This window comes from Manis pentadactyla, chromosome 10 (genome assembly GCF_030020395.1).
Source record: "Manis pentadactyla isolate mManPen7 chromosome 10, mManPen7.hap1, whole genome shotgun sequence".
Classification (NCBI taxonomy): domain Eukaryota; kingdom Metazoa; phylum Chordata; class Mammalia; order Pholidota; family Manidae; genus Manis; species Manis pentadactyla.
The window spans coordinates 63,969,645-63,987,761 of NC_080028.1; positions in this window are offsets into that span (position 1 = coordinate 63,969,645).

The window sequence follows — 18,117 nt, forward strand, 5'->3', positions numbered from 1 at the left end:
GGAATTTGCCTCTTGAGCTGCTGCCTGGGAACAGAGGGAAAAACCACCATGACTCCTACCTAGCCTGGACTGAGGTTTTTTTCCATGTTGGAAAAATTCCTGGTTCTGGTGGTTGTCACTCTGTTTACCCTGGCCAACTGTTGTTTGCCCAGCATTCATGCCTTCTTTATCCAGTAACTGCACCCCACTTTTTCTTTTTGTGAACACCCCCTATGCATTGTTCATACGTTGGGGGAAGCAGACTCCGTATCCCAGATCCACAGATGGACTTATGATCAACGGCTCAATGAGATGTTACATTCCCCTGCCCACGATGATTGGAGCAGGGCTGAGCCATTTCCTGAGGTGGGCTAGTTAAAGTCAAACCCTGGGCTTTTCTGGAACCACTGGGAGAGAGGTGTGCTGCCTTTGTGATAGGAAGGTGTTAGTAGGCAAGTCTGTGTCTTGCCAATGGGTTTCAGCCCCAGGCAAGTTCACTATGGATTCAATGTGACCAAAGAAATTGACAGCAAAACGTTCTTTGGGTCTTTCTTAGGGTTTGTTACCCGGCTTGTTCTCCCAGTGGTAGGTCTCTGCCTTCGCCCAGAGCACTGAGCAGAGCTCTCTATATAGCGCAATAATAGCTTATTGCCTAAAGGTGTGGAAGCGGTAGCCTAGCAACAGGCCAGTTACATCATCAGGTAGTTTAAGTTCAGTGAGGATCCTGGCCATAGGAACCCCAACTTCCCCAAACTCCACCCCTCCAGGATTCTTGCCTTACAATCTGCATACTCTCAATCTTCTGCAATGGTCCCTGTGCGAGAAACCTGGAGCACTGTAACCAGATTCCACAATAGCAACAGAGGATAACAACAATTTAGAGATAATAAAAATTAAGATACAGCAAGATTTTGATACAGGTAACAAAAATTATACTAATCCTTAAGCCAGAGGAGATTCCTAATAATAAAAAATTTATAATAATTCTCAAGCCAGAGGAAGTTCCCAATCCTCAAAGATTTTATGGGTGATAAGACACATATTTTAATTTCATCAACATAGGCAAATCTTGTCCATCAGGTAGGATGCATGCAAGAGAGTGGTCCTGTGATAGGACTGTAGAGGAAGGGGGTCCCTTCCAGGTCTAGTATACCGTACTTTTACTTCTTTCCCTGTGGGGGTTACCGAAGGGTCTATATATAGTGCTACTGGAGGTGCACGCACTGGCCATAATGATAAAACAAAACTCCTCAGTAAGATGCTCCTACCTTCTGGCCGTTCAGGATATACTACTGTGACCTTTGGCGGCCACTCTGCTGTTATTCTAGGAATACACAGGAGGCCAGCTCCCAGGCCTTGTCCCCAAGGTGCCAGAAGAGTCAGCCATCGTTGGTCCATGTGTCGGATGGTCCAAGGCCACGTCCACTCAATGGAGTCTCGGGGGTTCAGTGCAGTTGGTGCTGGCAGCAAGATGTTATGCTGGTGGCCAAACTTCGGCTTCAGTGATTCTTTCTTGGTTTATCCTTGGAGTTGTATAGGGGAGGCAGCCATCTGTGTTAACATGTCTATGGGGCTCAGGGCTCCCTTTCGGGGTCTCTTGTTCAAATGCTGTAGCATGGTCCACAAGTGGACTGACCATCCCTGCAGACTATTGGTATCTGACTTTAGTCTGGATTTTAACAAGCCATTGTGCCTCTCTGTCATGCCTGCTGTGGTAGGATTGTATGGCACATGAAACTTCCATTTGATTCCCAGCTGTCGCACCCATTCTTGCAGTGTATGTCCAGTAAAATGGGTGCCCTGATCACTCTCAATTACCTGTGGTTGGCCATAGGCAGCAAAGAGATGCTCCAGGTCTCTTTTGGTCATCTGCTGGTCTGCACAATGGGTAGGAAAAGCAACCAGAAGTCCAGTAGCAGTGTCCACATAAGTCAGCATACCGATCTCCTTCTGACACAGGTAGAGGCCCAATATAGTCTATCTGCCACCTGACAAGGGGTATAGGCCCCTTAGCTATTGTCCTATGTTGCTGTGGAACTCAGTTTAAGTCCCTTCTGGAGCACACGACATACTCCTCCTGGGCTGTACTAACTTCTTCAAAGGTCAAAGGCAAGTCCCACCAATGGGCTACAGCCCACATTGTCTTTTGCCCAGCAAGGCATGATACACGGCAGCCAGTTGTTTTTCTATGAAAGTGTATCGTACCTCTGCCCCTTTCCAGAGTTGTGACTGGAATCCACCGGGTTGGTGAGTTCGTTCAAGCCACTGCCAGAGACCCCAGCCATAACCGTCTTCAGTCACAGGGGCCTTGATGGGTCTATCACAGTCAAGGCCTGCATGGCCTTGACTGCCCGTTTTGCTGTAGTAAAGGCAGATGCACATGTCTCATCCCAGTCCCACCTGATGCCCTTTCATACCAACTGGTATAAGGGCTTCAGAATTTGTGCCAAGTGTGGTAAAACACTCTCCAGTAGCCTACAAGACCCAGAAACTCCTGTAGCAATGCTACAGTTGTAGGGGTAGGAAAGGCCTGGACTTTAGCTGTAACTGCTTCTGGTATAACTTTGGTCTTACCCGAGCAAACGACCCCCTGAGAATTTGACAGACAAAACAGGTCCCTGAACCTTGGTGCTGTTCACAGCCCATCCTTTCTCTTGTAGATGTTGCAGCAGTCTAGGTGCTGCACCTTCTAGATCTGAAAGAGAATTGGACATGAGCATGACATCATCAGTATAATGGTACAGCTTCACCATTGGTGGTTTCTCCCATGTAGCCAAGTCCTGTGCTACCAAGTCCATGACAGATGGTGGGACTGTGGAGGTATCCCTGGGGAAGGGTGGGGAAAGTCCATTGCCATCTTTCCCATGTGAAGGCAAACTGTTCCTGACTTTCCTGCTTAATGTCAATGGAGCCATACCCCAGGAGCCATCTGGCTTTTTTACTGGTCACACTGTGAAATTGAAAGGACTATGGGTGGGCTTTATAATACCCACCTTTTCCAGCTCCTGAAGAGTTTCTCCAATCTCTGATTCCCTCCAGTTTGTATTGTCTGGTATTAATCACCCACCAAGGCACAGCAAAGCTATGAGCAGGTGCCTAGCATGTCCCCTCAGAACTGCCTTCACCACACGTACTCTCAGTCTGAACTCACCTGCAGTGGTCTGCAACCATAGACCCTGCAGGATATCAATCCCCAAAATATACTCAAGGATAGGCGATATACACACAGAATACTCTTTTGGAGGTAGATGCCCTATTCCCTAAGGGGTTTGGGCTTTTATTACTCTTATAGCCTTCCCCCTGTATCATCTATGATAGTGGAGGTCCCGGGGAACTGCTCAGGGTTACCATGAATCAGTGAACATTCAGCCCCAGTGTCTACCAGAGCCAGAACACGTTGTATGTTCACTGGGGACCAATGGATAGCTATTTCAACATGTGGCCTCCAGTTCCCCCCTGGTCCCTCAGGGCAGATACCTTGACCTTCCCCTCAGTCAAACCGTGTTCCCCAATCACCTTCCTGTGTGGGCTCAAGTGAGGTTGGCTCGCTCTCCAGCAGGAAGTCTTGCAAACACACAGGCCAGACTCGTGGCTCTGTCTCTGACCTCTGCCTCTTTGGTCTTAATGGCTGGAACTGCTGCTCTGGTTTCAGCTGTTACCATAGCTCTAGTAAGATCCTATTTGACTTCCCATCTAATTACCTTCCATCTGCTCCTGCCCCTATTATGAACCCATATCTGGGTCCTCATAACCTTCATGGGGCCCTGTAATTTCTTCTTGTAACAGGTCTTATATCTTTCCAGATTCTCATTGCTTCAGCCTCTCCTAAGTCTGCTACTCTATGTGTCACCTTGCTTATGGGATGCCCTAATTGAGGGTAAAGAATGGCCATTAGAGACCCAAAGTGGAATGTAGGAGCCATTTGAAGTAAAATATTTCTCATTCCAGTAGTGAAAATCTCTTCATCTGGGCCATAATTCTCTGGACTATATATGGCATTTCTTATGCCTAGCTCTTGTAACACCTGTTGGAGTTCGGCATATGTCTGCCATCTAACAGGAGAGGATGGCAGATCACCTGGATTGGGCCACACAGCACGAAGTGCAGCCATAAGCCAATCAAGGAGGGAGTGACTCCCTGGGGTCTGATGTGCATTTTGTAATTGCTGCCTCAAGGCGGGCTGCACTGTCAGGGAAGACAGCTTTCCCATCTCTGATTCCGACAGAACTATTCCATCCACTCCTAAGTCCCACAGCCACCAGCTCAGCCTGAGTATAGAGGCTGACCACAGAGTGCTCCATGACCTGGGGAGGGGGCTGCTCCTCTCCTTGGGGAACTTTCAGCTGCTGGGCCTTTATTTTCTTTACAACCACTGGGTGTGCTTTCAGTATAGGAGGGGCCAGTGCCTCCGGCACCACCCCTTCATCCTTCTCCTGCTCCTCCATTTCTGGGGCTGATGGCACCTTTCTCTCCCCTCCCCGAGTGCCTCCTCTGCTACAACCTTTACCTTTTCTACTGTGCCTCGCAGCCATGCTACCTCCATCTTCATAAGGTCTCTTACCTTCACCTCAGTGCTTCGCAGCTGACTTTCTTGTGCCATCTCCACCTGTGCTTGCCTCAGGAGTTCTTTTTTCCTTGATGGCCTCTTCCTCCTTCAGAACACCTGGCAGCGCTGCCATTTCATCTCCAAAGGCACCTTGCTGTGGGCGTCCTCCTGCTGCCTCCCCTCTCTTCAAGGCCATTTTCTTCTTCAGGGAATCCACAGAAGTTTGCAGCTTGTGTTCTTGTGCCGCCATTTCTTCAGTCTCATCTGTTGACCTTTTTAATCCTGTGAGAAGCAGCCAACCCACAGTCCCTGCTGCCTCACGATCACTGTTTCTCAAAAGACCTACTTACTATACTAAGGGCCACCCTACAGTCTCAGTTGTCACCTCCACTTGCCTCCAGTCCTGGGGTGGGGCCCAGTCCTCTAGGAGGCAAGCCACCTCAGACCACATACCCACTGGGGGACAATCCACTGTCTCCCCATTCACAGGGGGAGCCCGCTGAAGCATCCCTCCTATAAGGGCAGCCTGTCTTTTTCCTTGGTCAGCAAAGAACCCTGCCGACTTTCGCCAATTGTCTTGCCAATGGGTTTCAGCCAGAGGCAAGTTTGCTATGGATTCAATGTAATCAAAGAAATTGACAGCAAAACATTCTTTGGGGTGAAAGGGTTTATTACCTGGCTTGTTCTTCTGGCGGTAGGTCAAGTACTACTGTCTCTGCCTCTGCCCAGTGCACTGGGCAGAGCCCTCTGTATAGTGTAATGATAGCTTATTGCCTAAAGCTGTGGATGTGCTAGCCTAGGGTCTTTATTTTCTTTACAACCACTGGGCGTGCTTTCAATGCAGGAGGGGCCAGTGCCTCTGGCTCCACCCCTTCATCCTTAGTATAAACTTTAATGACCCAAAGGCCAGTTACATCATCAGGTGGTTTAAGTTCGGTGAGGTTCCTGGCCATAGGAACCCCAACTTCCCCACAGTCTGAAATTTCCAGGTGCCACCATATAGGGAATTCAGTATCAAGAGTAAAGGCAACGTCTTAACGACATTTTCAAGCTCATGGATTTAGCTGTGGCTGAAGCTAGATGTACCTGTGGACTTTCTGTGTCTGAGTTAATAAGTGGCTGTTCCTCCCCTGCCCTCATTTTCCTGCTGTTCTCACTGGTACCAAACAAGAGCTAACACCCAGGATAAAAGCTTAAAAGGAAAGGCAGGAGATGTTAGATTTGCTTTCGTCACTTTTTCTCCCCTTGGTTTTGGAACTCAAAAACCTGAAAAAGTACTATTTATGTCCTTTTGGGTTAGGTTGTGCCATAGAAATATGGGATGTCTGACCCGCTCATCCTCTTCAGATTCTGGGGGCGGTGCAACTTCTTCTGGCGAGATGTGGCTGACAGAACTGTTCAATAGAAATGTTTAATTGGACTCGAGGTGACTCCTTGAGATGCAATCTATAGGCCACTGATTTGTTCCATGGAAAAAGAATATGAAGGCAAATTAAACTTAAGGTAGCTGGACAGGACTTTTTCTGTTACAGTTTTTTTTTTCCCTTGACTATAACTCTTGGGAAGTTTTGGTTTTCATTAGGGTTGGGCACCTTTAAACCAAAATTCAGAGCACAGTAAAGAGAATATGGGCTTTGGAATTAGGTAAACAGAGGTACAAATTCTTGCTTTTCTGCTTACTAGCTGGGTGATCTCAGCAGACTTACACTTTCTGAGCTTCAGTTATGTTTTCTACAAATGGGAATGAGAACACCATGTTTATAGGATTACCATAAAAATTAAATATTATATGACTATGTCTAACCATAAGAATTACTTAACAAAATGTTAATTTCCTTCTCTGCTTGTTGTTAAATCTGTCAGTCCTTAAATATCTCCAGCTTTTCCTATGCTTTCACATGATGAAATCATTAAACCTTAATGACCCAAAGGACTAGACCAGTGTAATGGGTCATTGTTTTTATATCTGTGACTTTTCATACTTTCATTCGGCCACATTTTAGTGAACTGATGAATCTCATTCAAATGTGAGTCTGTAGGCTTATGGCCATTTGCATGATGGCCTTAAATCACTACCCTGGAAATTCAAAAGCCGTGGTTACTTGGCTGATTCACTGACCTCAGAGAAGTTTTGTATTTCTCTCTGGACATCAAAATTTATATCTGGGAAATGGGAATAGAAAGATAAAAACCTGTTCAGATTAATGAAACAATATAAAGGTTCGAACTTTCTGGAAGAAAGACACTAAGCAAATCCCACAATTACTAGTAGTTCATTGAATTGTGGCAAGTTGACTCTGAGCCATTCCACCGCTGTCTATCTCAGAAAAACTGAAATACAGGGTCGAATGGTTGGTGGGTGTATGTACCAGACACCAGCCCATCTACTAAATAAAAGGCAGACCTAACCAGCCCCTGTCAGAGGTACTGCATTCCCAAGGCTCCGTTTCAGAGAGCAATTGCTGAGGGTTGTCTCTGATGAAAATAAAGTCCTGGTCAGAAGGAACAAATTAAGTCCAGAATAGAAATGCATTTTATTTGCAGAGCAGGTAAGGGAAATGCTAAGTGCAAATAGGAAATTGGAATATTATGTGTTGGGAGCAATTCCTTTCTTCCTTGCAGCTAATGGGCTGAACAAAAAGTGAACAATTTGTTTCATGTGATGATTCACAAACGCTAACTGACAAGGTTTCCATTTCAGAGTCCCATTCCTCATTCAGCTGCTTGTTTTGTAGTGTGTTAGCACAATTATCTATCTATCTATTGCATTGCATAAACATGATGGCTGAAATGTATGTGAGGAATAACCATAAGTGCTTATTACAACCTTCCAGTTAAAGGAAGGAGCAAGAGAAAGGCAATGTGGAGTGTCTCCTACTAGCCTTAAAATAAACATGTTTCCTGTTTGATGTCCTCTTCTCTGGAGAACACACTTTTAGAAAAATATTTGAATATGGGAAGAGGAAGAGTAGCCAGATTCAATTTAACTTTGAGCTTTATTCTTTTCACCTTTGTGTTTTGGTTGTAAATTAAACAACTTTGACTGGAATGCTTGTTCTCAGTACCATCTAGACACAGAGGAATTACCTGTGGCTTGCCTTTCCATGAGGACCTAGGTTTGGTGTGAGGAGAACTGACATGTGAGGCAACCTGACATTTGACATGAGCATTGAAGTAGATCCTCATTCCAGTAAGTATTATAATCAAAGATGGATCAACTATTAGCTTTGCCCCTCATTTCTAACATGTGCTTTTTGACTTGTGGTTTATGTATTATTGGTGTAATTTGGATTAGCAGGTGAACAACAGGGAGCTTTATTGTCTATGACTCATGAACCCAAGACCAGGATGTGGTGAGCCTCTGAAACTAGGGTTGCTACCTGGAAAGATGTCAGAACTTTCTGTCTTCACTTTTGCCTTCTCTGCACATTTGTTTCATTCTACTTTCTGTGACTCTTATCATCTTTTTTCTCTGCAGATGGGATTGTTCTACTTACCCATCCACATGGTAGAATATGGTGACGCTAAAACTCCAGAGTTTTAAATGTCATAGCTTTAGCCACAGACAGACTCATTGCCTCTGAATTCTAATTTCTAAATTTGGGGAAGGAAGGAGAATCTGATTTGATCCATCGTGCATCAGCTGTACATTCCTGGCCCAATTAGCTGTGGGAGTGGAAGGGTAAGGAGATTCAAATGTAACTGCAGAGACCTTTCCTGTGGGTGGGGAGGCACTTCTGGAAGAAGATGGGCTGGTCAGAAACCCAAATAGGTCTTTATAGTGCAGACTGGAATTCTTGTTCTGTGTCAAAAATTATTATGCCTAATAATAATCTTTGGAGCTTGTCCAAAGATCCTTAATGATCAGACATGGGGTGGGCCTTTATCCCTGATATCTAATTTTTATCACTCCTTTTTGGACTTGTTGGCTTCTCATCCAGATGTCCCAGTTTTTGGACTAGGAGAGGTAAGTTCACACTAGTGGTAAGCACCACCTTTGGCCAGTCGTTATTCCCATCTCTCTAGCCCCTACCCACTTTGTATGGATGTCCTCTCACATGCAGTCTGGAATGGCCCCCTTGCAGGCCTCTTACAGTGGTAGGCAGAGAAGACGGACAGTGGAAACAGAGGAGGAGCGTCATGAAAAGGAGGGTCAGGAGCTCTGGTCCCAGAAGCCAAAGAAGAGCTTTATGGCTTAAGGAGGTAGGGACTCCAAGGAACTGAGCCCCGTCCCCCAGAGGTGCAGATGGAGCACCTGGGTGCAATCGTGAGCATAGAACAAGTTGCATGCATACGGACAAGATGTTCCTGCTGGGATTCCTGCCTCATTCTGGGAGAGCCATTTCCCTTTCTTTGGAAAGCAAGGTTAATTTTATTGTGGTTTACACACACAATGAAATATTATGAGGCATTAAACAGAAGGGAGTCCTACCATATGCAATAACATGGATGAACCTGTAAGAATTATGTTAAGTGAAATAAGTCAGTCCCAGAAGGTCACATTCTGCATGATGCTACTGATGTGAAGACTGTATTTTCATGTATCTCTTGATTATATCTTCAAGCTTATAGAGGCAGGAGTAGAATGGTGGTTGCCAGGCTTGGGGTGTGGGGAGAGAGACATAGGGAATTATTCAGTGGGTGTATGGTTTCAGTTAGGCTAAATGAATAAGTTCTTGAGGTCTGCTATATGACATTGTGCCTATATTTAACACTGTATTGTGCACTTAAATGTTGTGTTGAGAGTAGATCTCATGTTAAGTGTTTTTACCAGAAAAAAACCCTCCCCAAAATCAAAAAAACAAAGGGGCATGAGGAAACATTGTGAGGTGATGGATATGTTTTATTACCTTGAATGTGGTGATGGCTTCACAGGTATCTGCATATATCCCAAATTATCAAATTATACACATTAAATACATGTTTTTTTAATATACAAATTATACCTCATTAGAGTTGTTAACAAATAAAACTAAATGAAAAAATTGGAAGAAATGAGGATTGGCTTGTATGGTTTCTAAGACTACTTAAAATTCATTTAACATATGATCCTGTGATTCTGTTTCTGTGTCAGTACATGTCAGATTGTCCCCAGACTCCACAAAACCCATCTACTCCTGGGTCATATGGTCGTTAAAGGTATTCGGAACGGATAAATGCGCCAGGAAGTGTATTCATACTCGTGAACCTTTCTCAGTGCCTTCCACCATATCATACCTGCCCCTTCCCTTCTATAGCTCTGTCATTGATTGTGACTCCCTCTGACCGCTTTTTGGAGACCTTTCAAAGACCAGTTTGAACCACACAGGCAGGTAGATTTTGTTTCACCTCAGTCTCATTTTCGTTTTTGCTTTCTCATCTACTCACGTCCATAATCAATGCTGTCACATTAATAGTATTATTGCTCTCTGCTTTAAGCACCTAAGTGGCTAAAACAGCATAAATTTATGACCTAGAGTTTTCTAGGTTAGAGGTCTGGCATGAGTCTCATTGGGCTAAAATCTAGGTGCTGTGGTCTTTTCTGGAGGTTCTGAGGGGGGATCTGCTTCCTTGCCTTTTCTCACTTCTAGTGACTGCTGTGTTCTTTGGCTCATGGCCGCCTCTGTATTCACAGCTGGCGATGATGGCCTGAGTCCTTACATTGCATCGCTCTGCCCATGCCGCTGTGATCACATCTGTTTTTCTCACTCTTCTGTTTTCCTTTACTACTTTTACAGACTCTTGTGAATACACTGGGTCCACCTGAATAATCCAGGCTAATTTCCCTATTTTTGAGGCCAGCTGATTATCTGCAACCTTAGTTCTTTCTTGTTCCTAAAATATTCACAGACTCAGGAGATTGGGAGATGGACAAGGCTGAGGAGGGCGTTACTCTGCTTGCCACAAATCGATGGAAACATTTTATCAAGCTGTACCTTCACCTTCTAGGCCTTCTACACAACTCCAACCACATTTTATACTTCCTCACGAAATCAGTAGCAAAGAGGTTTGAAGGAATCAACAGGGACACTGGTTTAAGAGTTGCTAAAACTTTCAGGTTGGTAATACTAGGTTTAAAGACTCCTTCGTATGCCCAATTATTTACAAAATGAACAAATTTCCAGCAAGGAGGGAATACCTTGCTTTCTGCTCACCCACTCTCTTCCTAGAATACAAAGTTTATTTGAGCAATGTTGCGTTTTTAATGGCATAGAGATTGCAGAGGCCTCATTAATTAACTCAGAAACATTTCTTTTAGTATTATCGGGCTCATTCAGATTGATGTTCAAGTTCTTCCTTACTACTTCTGAATAGAGGAGTAGTAAATATGCATAGCTCCAAATTATTGTTATTGTATTTTTATTTAAAACTTTAAAAATTATTTTATGACAATTTTTTTCAAGTTTTAGTGAGAAATAATTGACATACATCACTGTAAAAATTTAAGGCACACATATGGTTTAAGAGTTTGATTTACATATATTGTGAACTGATTACCGAGCAGGTTCAGCTGACATCCATCTTGTCATATAGATATAATAAAAGGAAAAGAAATAAGAATAAAAGAAAAATTATTTTTCTTTTTGTGATGAGAAATCTTAGGATTTACTCTTAATTTTCCTATGTGCCTTACAGCAGTGTCAGTTTTAGCCATCACATTCGGCATTGTATCCTTTGTACTTATTTATCTTAACACTGGAAGTTTGTATCATTGGACCACTTTCTTTCAGCTTCCCCTCCCCCAACCACAACTCTGGCAAAAGTCTATTTTTCTGTGACTTTGTTGTTTTGTTTATAAGTGAGATCATACAGTAAAATCCTTTATCCTCCATGCAGCATTAAACCTTTAATATATAAACTATCCATGATTCTCTTCTTCCTCACCCACATGAATCCAGGTGGAAGAACAAACAGCTCCTGTATTTCACTTTTCCCAAAATACCATCTTAAAGCTTTTGTGTGCATGGCATGCTTTGCTGAAGGTTTGTAGCAATTCCTTAGAATTGGATATTTAAAAATCCATGTTCCTGTAAGTCTTACCTCCATTTACTGCAGTATTATTTGATTTCTTATTTCCTTTCCTCTCTCCCTTTTTCTACTTTCCCACATCCCCCAATTAACCTGTTTTTTTTTTTTTTTTTTTGCAGGGCTATTTAACTAGCTACTCTTTGACTAGTCCCAGTCTGTGGAAGCTACCCTCAGAGAGCCTCCTTCTCTCTCTCACACACACACACATGTGCAGATACACTAAGTCGTCATAATTTATCTTGACCTCTCAACCAGACACAACAAAAAACCCTGGCAGCCCTTGAATTACAAGTGAACCTTGAAAGCACTGGCCACTACACAAAAAGCATAGCAAAACTGAGGTTGTTATTTCCTTGTGAAAAAAAAAATTGGAAGAGAATGCACATTCCCAGATATAATCGGATAGAGCTGACTATTGATTGTCCTTAAAGATGGGCCAGTGCTCTTCAGTGAGCCACATCCCCAGTATCTCTGCTCCATATTGTCTTTTAGCCATGGACCATTTCACTCATTTATGTCACTTGCCTCACCCCTTTAGGCATATGAGCTTTCTATTTCTCTCTCATATGGAAACAGTTTCTATCTGCTAAGAACTCTGTGTCCAACTCCCAAAATAACAATTATTCTTCCCTGTACACATACACATTGCCCATGTTTCAACTTCTCTGGTCCCTCTGAAGACCCAGTAACATATAAATGTACCATAATTTAACCATTTCTCTAAAGTTGTTAATTTGGATTGTTTCCAACTCTGTGTATATAAAGGTCTGTTCACTCTCCATTTCTATGGACTAAATTCCTAGATGTAATATCACTTGGCAAATAGGTATGAAGAATATGACTAAACTCTTCTGAAAGGGGTATTAGCAATGGGTACCAGAATTTTGCTTGCAGTAGTTAATAGCATTACAACTCAGTCTTGAGTCATACCTCCTATAATACTTGGAAGGCTTCTTGAACTTTGAACGTCAATTGTGACTGAATTCATGCTATGAGATGAAACTATATGGAGTTTATTATTTGCTTAAGCTAAGTTTAATCACCTATGATAAGTTTTAAGTGATGATAAAGGGAAGAATTTCAATTCATCCTCACTAAAGAATGAGTACAGACCTTAGCTAAATGTGGCTGAGCAAAGAGCTTCGGTTCCAGTTTTGTCTCTTGTACCATGCAAGTTTTACTGATCCTTTTCTGTGTATCTCATGGCGTTGCATACTTCCTTTGCATAGGACATTTCTTACTATTTGCAGCAAATTTTTAGTTTCCTTCTTCTTAATCATAGAGTCCATCATTGTGTTTAAAAGAGATAGCATTCCTCTGCTGCCATGCTGACTAGTTCTCACCTGTTTCTCACTACCTTTGCCGAGCTTGCCTGGATTTAGGGTCCTCTTCAGAGTCTCTGTTCGGTGGACTGCCTGATTATGGTGGTTTCATCTGATGTTCAGAATTTGGGCAGAAATACTGGGTCAAACTGTGCAGTAGCATAATCGCTGTTGTGTTTCCTATGTCACATTGTTATATATCCTTCTGGACTAGAGCAGTTCAGTTTAATTATTTACCTACTTCATAGCCACATTCATGCAGCCTGCCCTAGAGAATGATCAATGTAATGCTGCAACACAATTTATTACATCAAAACTCTTACTCTGATATAAAAGGAATCAAAGGGAAATTTCAATGTAGAATTCTCATTTATTTAGGAATCCAGGAGCTGCCTGCCTTAAAGGCAAATGTGTGGCCTTGATGTTCTTGTAACATTGTTCCCGTTCTAATTATAAGACTACACAAATAACGAAAATCAAAGTCACTGCCCAGTTCAACCAGGTAATTTTTCCCCATGTTTATAAAGGACTTACTTTAGGAGTAAATCATTTGACCTCTGTAGTTTGCGTGTCTAAATTCTGGTCTAGTTTCGAGTAACATCAGAAGCCCTTTAATCTAATGCAATCCGGGCAGTAGATAAAATGGTTAATTGAAGAAGTAGGTTAAAGCAGATAATTATTTGGGGGGAAAAAAACAAGACAGTGTAAAGATTTTACTTACCTTAAGAACAGACACATTTGTATACATTTACGACTATTTTCATGTAGACCCACAGTCTTCATTTCAAGTATGGGTCCCCCTGATTGGAGTTGTGCATCATCTCTCCTGCCTCATCTACACCCATCATTCATTGTGAGTTCTAGTTCTGCTTCTTTAAGTGCAGAAATAGCCTAAAGATACGGGCAGAACAACCCAGGTGCTGATATCTACATTTTTATGATTCGTTAACAATACTTTATGATTGTCTCACACCTAATTTGATAGCGTAGTTTCTAGTGACGCAACTTTATAAAATCTTTCCAAAGCATTCAATATGATTTTCAAAGAAGCCATATTCAAATATCATTGCCTGGTATGATATCTCATTAAATTATGCAGTTTTTCAATTATAAAAATAAGTTTAAGAGGTATAAATAGGGTTAGGAACAAGCATAGCTGACTCTTGGCAAGCGCCCAAACTCAATAGGATCCGACTGCATCCAACTGATGGGAGCAGACCTGAGGGAGCCGAGTACAGCGCCCTCTGCCGGAGCCTTCTTGCCGCCCTGGGCTGCAACAAGAACAGGGCCAGGAGAAAGGGAGCATCAGGTAATCTGGCAAGTTGGTTAAGTGGGGGTTGGATAAGAGAGTTCTTACTGTACTTCTAGGATCCCTATCAAATGTTTTCTAGGAAAATTTATGTTACTGTGATTTCAGTTACGGTATGAAATAAATATTTTGCAGAAACCCAAAACCCTTTGAATTCCTGGAGGATTTTACCTTTGAGTTCACTGGCATTCTTTCTAACAGTTCTCTTGGTGGAATTTGTGGCAATTTCAGTATTGGAGCCCAGATGAACCTTTCAGTACACAGACTTCTCATTTCTTTCACCTCCCCTGCCCCACATATCTTCTCCTCCACCTCCTGCAGCTCTTCACTCTCTAAGTCAGTTTCCAACTCGGCTTTGGTCAATAACTGAAATCTCTCCAGACGTTCTGTTTCAAACAGCTCCTTCCTGCTCCCACCACCCCGGCTCTGCAGTAACCTTCAATACCCTCAGCTCTGAAGTCCTACCACCCAGCCTTTTCCCTTTCCCTCGCTTTGCCTCTTGTACACATTTCCCTTCTTCTCCTGCTTACATTCCACGGTCAATCACTGTCACTACCTTGCGTACACCCTCAAATCCCCTGATACACTCTCTTACTTTCTAAGTTTTGTTGGGGAAAATCCCAACCGTGGATAAATCTTATTGTCTTCCTACTGTGCACCTACACCACTGTAACAGAATGTGGCTGTGGACAAGCACAGCACAGCCATGTGATGGGTCTCATGTTCCCTTCAGGCCTTATGCAGCCTTACCTTGTATGTCCTTTTGCTTTCCCATTCTTCTAGGTTATTTCATACTTTCTCCTCTCTCTCTTTAAGCTCTCATATCTCCTGTCCCATCCCCTCTCCTAGCAGACTTTGCTTGCTATTCCACTGAGAAAATATAAGCAATCAAGATAATTTCCATCCAAACTACTCAGCTTCTAGCATTAGCACTCATCTATGCTGTCTTCTCTCTTGTTTATCTGTTGTCTGCCTCTCTGTTGCATCAAGTTTTCCTCTTCTGCTGGATCATTTTCTTCAGCATGTGAAAAAAAGCCATTCTCTCTCCCTTTAAAAAAAAACAACAACCCAACAATCTCCTTTTAAAGTCTCATTTCTCCCTCTTACCACTTCCCCATTTCTTGGCTCCTCTATATAGCAAAGCTTTGTTCAAGAGCATCTAGGCACACTGACCCTTTTCCTCTTCTCCCACTCTTTGGAACTCATTCCAATCAAACTTCCCCCTCTTCTACTCTACCAAAACGTACTGAAGTCGCCAGACCATATTGCAGGATCTCATGGTGGTGTTTTAGTCTTTATCTTACATCATCTCTCAGCACAGCATTTGTCCAGTGGGTCATTCACCCTGAGCATCACTTACATGCTAGTCTTGCCAGCGCCGTCCTCCTTGGGGCCTCTCCCACACTCTGGCTGCTCCTACTCAGTCTCTCTGGCTGGTCCTTCTTCATTTCCTTCACCTGTTCACATTGAGGTGTCTCAAGGCTCAGATTTCTTCTATTCTTTACCTATACTCACTTACTTGGAGATCTTATCTTACGGCTTTAAATACCATCTAAATGCTTATGGATCTTACATTTATATTTTAGCCTAGATGTCTTCCTTGACATGTACAGTTCCTATTCAATCTCCACTTTATAGTCTAATGGGAAACTCAAACTTAGTATGTCCAAGACAAAAACCCTGATTTTCCTTGCTTCTCCTACAGGCTTGCATGGTGCAGTAAACATAACTCTATCCATTAAGTTGTTTAGTGTATCAGTTAGCTATTGCTTTATAAAAAACCACCCACTGTTAATGACTTAAAATAATAATAATTTATTATTACTCACATGTTTAAAGGTTGATTTACAGTTGGTTAATCCAGACAGGTCTTGGCCAGGCACCTCTGCTTTAGGCTTTAGAGGCAAAGACAGCTCTGTTTTCTATTGCAGGTCTGTTAGTCACTCCAGCAGCTGGAGTCTACTTGTTTCTCTCTTGCTGGAGCAGGCAGGCAGTGCAGTACCTAGACTTTTCCTGCTGATGGCAGGGGTATAAGAGGAAAGGAGACAATGTGTAAGGCCTCTTAAGGCCTTACAGAACCAGCAGGCAGTGACTTCTGTGCACATGTCACTGGTTGAAGTTAAAAGTGTGGTTGAGCCCATGGCCAACGGGTGGTAAAACAGATGCTGCCTATACTGAGGTCATGAGAAGAACATTGATGCTGGGAAAACATGAAGAATTAGGGTCATAATTCAACTGACCACACTTAGCCAAAATCCTCATTGTCCTACTTGACTCTTCTTTCTCACATTAGCCTCCAACAGCTAATCCTGTTGCTTCTACCCTCAAGATATATCCGAAAGTTGATCCTTTCTCACCCACTTTACTTCTACTACTCAAGTCCCAGCCACCATTATGTCTTATTTGGGTAATCATAATAGCCTTCTATCCAGCCTCCCTGCTACGGCCCCTTTCTCTCGGTGGTCCTCCTTACATGGCAACCAACATGGTTGTGTTAAAATGTAAGTCAGGCCGTGTCATTCTTATCAAACCCCCTCAAATCATCCCAATTTAGAGTAAAGCTAAAATTCTTACTGTGGTCCTAAAGAATGTACACAATCTTAATCCTATGCCTTTGCCTCTGTGATATCATCTTTACTCTCTCTCATCTCATGTTGCTCCAGAAATACAGCCCTCTGCTGTTCCTTGAAAATGCAAACTGGATGCCTGCATTAGGGCCTTTGAACTTGCTATTCTTTTTGCCTAAAATGGTTTTGCTCCAGATATCAACATATCTTGCTCTCTTATTTCCTCAGGTCTTTGCACAAATGCTGCCTCCTCGGCAAAGCCTTAATTATTCAGTTTTCTCCCCCTCCCAGCTCTCCTCCAAATCCTATTTCCCCCAGCACCATCCTTTCCTGCCTTGTTTCTCCATTGTACTGATCATTATCAAGCATACATATAGTTTATTTTTTTCATTTTTTTGGTCTTTCTTTATGGAATGAAAGCCCTATTCTGACATTCTTCTACCTGAGAGTTTTCCCCCTCTAGCTGTACTTGCAGTGTGTAGAAGAATGAATTTTACCTTTTCATCAGTATTTAGTTTGTAATGGGCAGAAAGAGCATTCCTTTGCTTAGTTGTGAACAGTTAACGGTAAATGTCTTAGGGATGTTTAACTTCCAAAATATTTTTGATTATTTAGCAGTTTCCTGAAGTCAGCTATGGATTTAGGAATTATTTTGTCAGAAAATTTTTATAATTTGGATGTTGATCAATTATTATTAAACTACCTAGTAGAGAGTCTATGCATTGAAATTACTTCTTTTCAACTGAGCTTCATTTTCATCTATCTTTCCACCTCCTTCAATCCACAGTATCCACTCTGGGCAGCATGAACTCTTTATTGTTTGCTCCCTCTCCTTTGCAAATGACTGATTTTGAAATTTCAGCAAAAATGGCCTCTGTTGGAGAAATAAATAAGTTTAATTCTCCTTTAGGTTTTGAGATGATTAAAATTGAGACTAGGTGGGATGTTTCTTTCATATGTTAGTTCTTCAGCTTTATAATTTTATGTTCAAACGTGTTTATTTTTCTAAGCCCTCCCTTTCCTTCCTGCTCTGGGGGCAAAATAAATCGCTTTACCTTGCCAGGAAGCGCCAGCAGCATCCTGCAAAATCTTTGAGGGAGCTTATCCATCGTCATTAATTTTGGAAGATTCATGTATCCCTGTGAAAGATATAAAAAGTCGGCGCTTGGAAGCTGCTGCGGATGACTTTTTACTTTTCTTTGCTTTTTTATGCAAGGGATGGTTGCATATTTCCTTGGTTTTAATGAGAGTGAAACATGGGCCAAGAAAGTCACTCCTCCCCCAGCACTCATGCGAGGGGCTGACTGCTTGTCCACAAACCAGGGCCTGGTGTGCAGTAAGAATTATGTGTGTCTGCATGAAAGGAATTGGTTTGGGTCTCCTAGC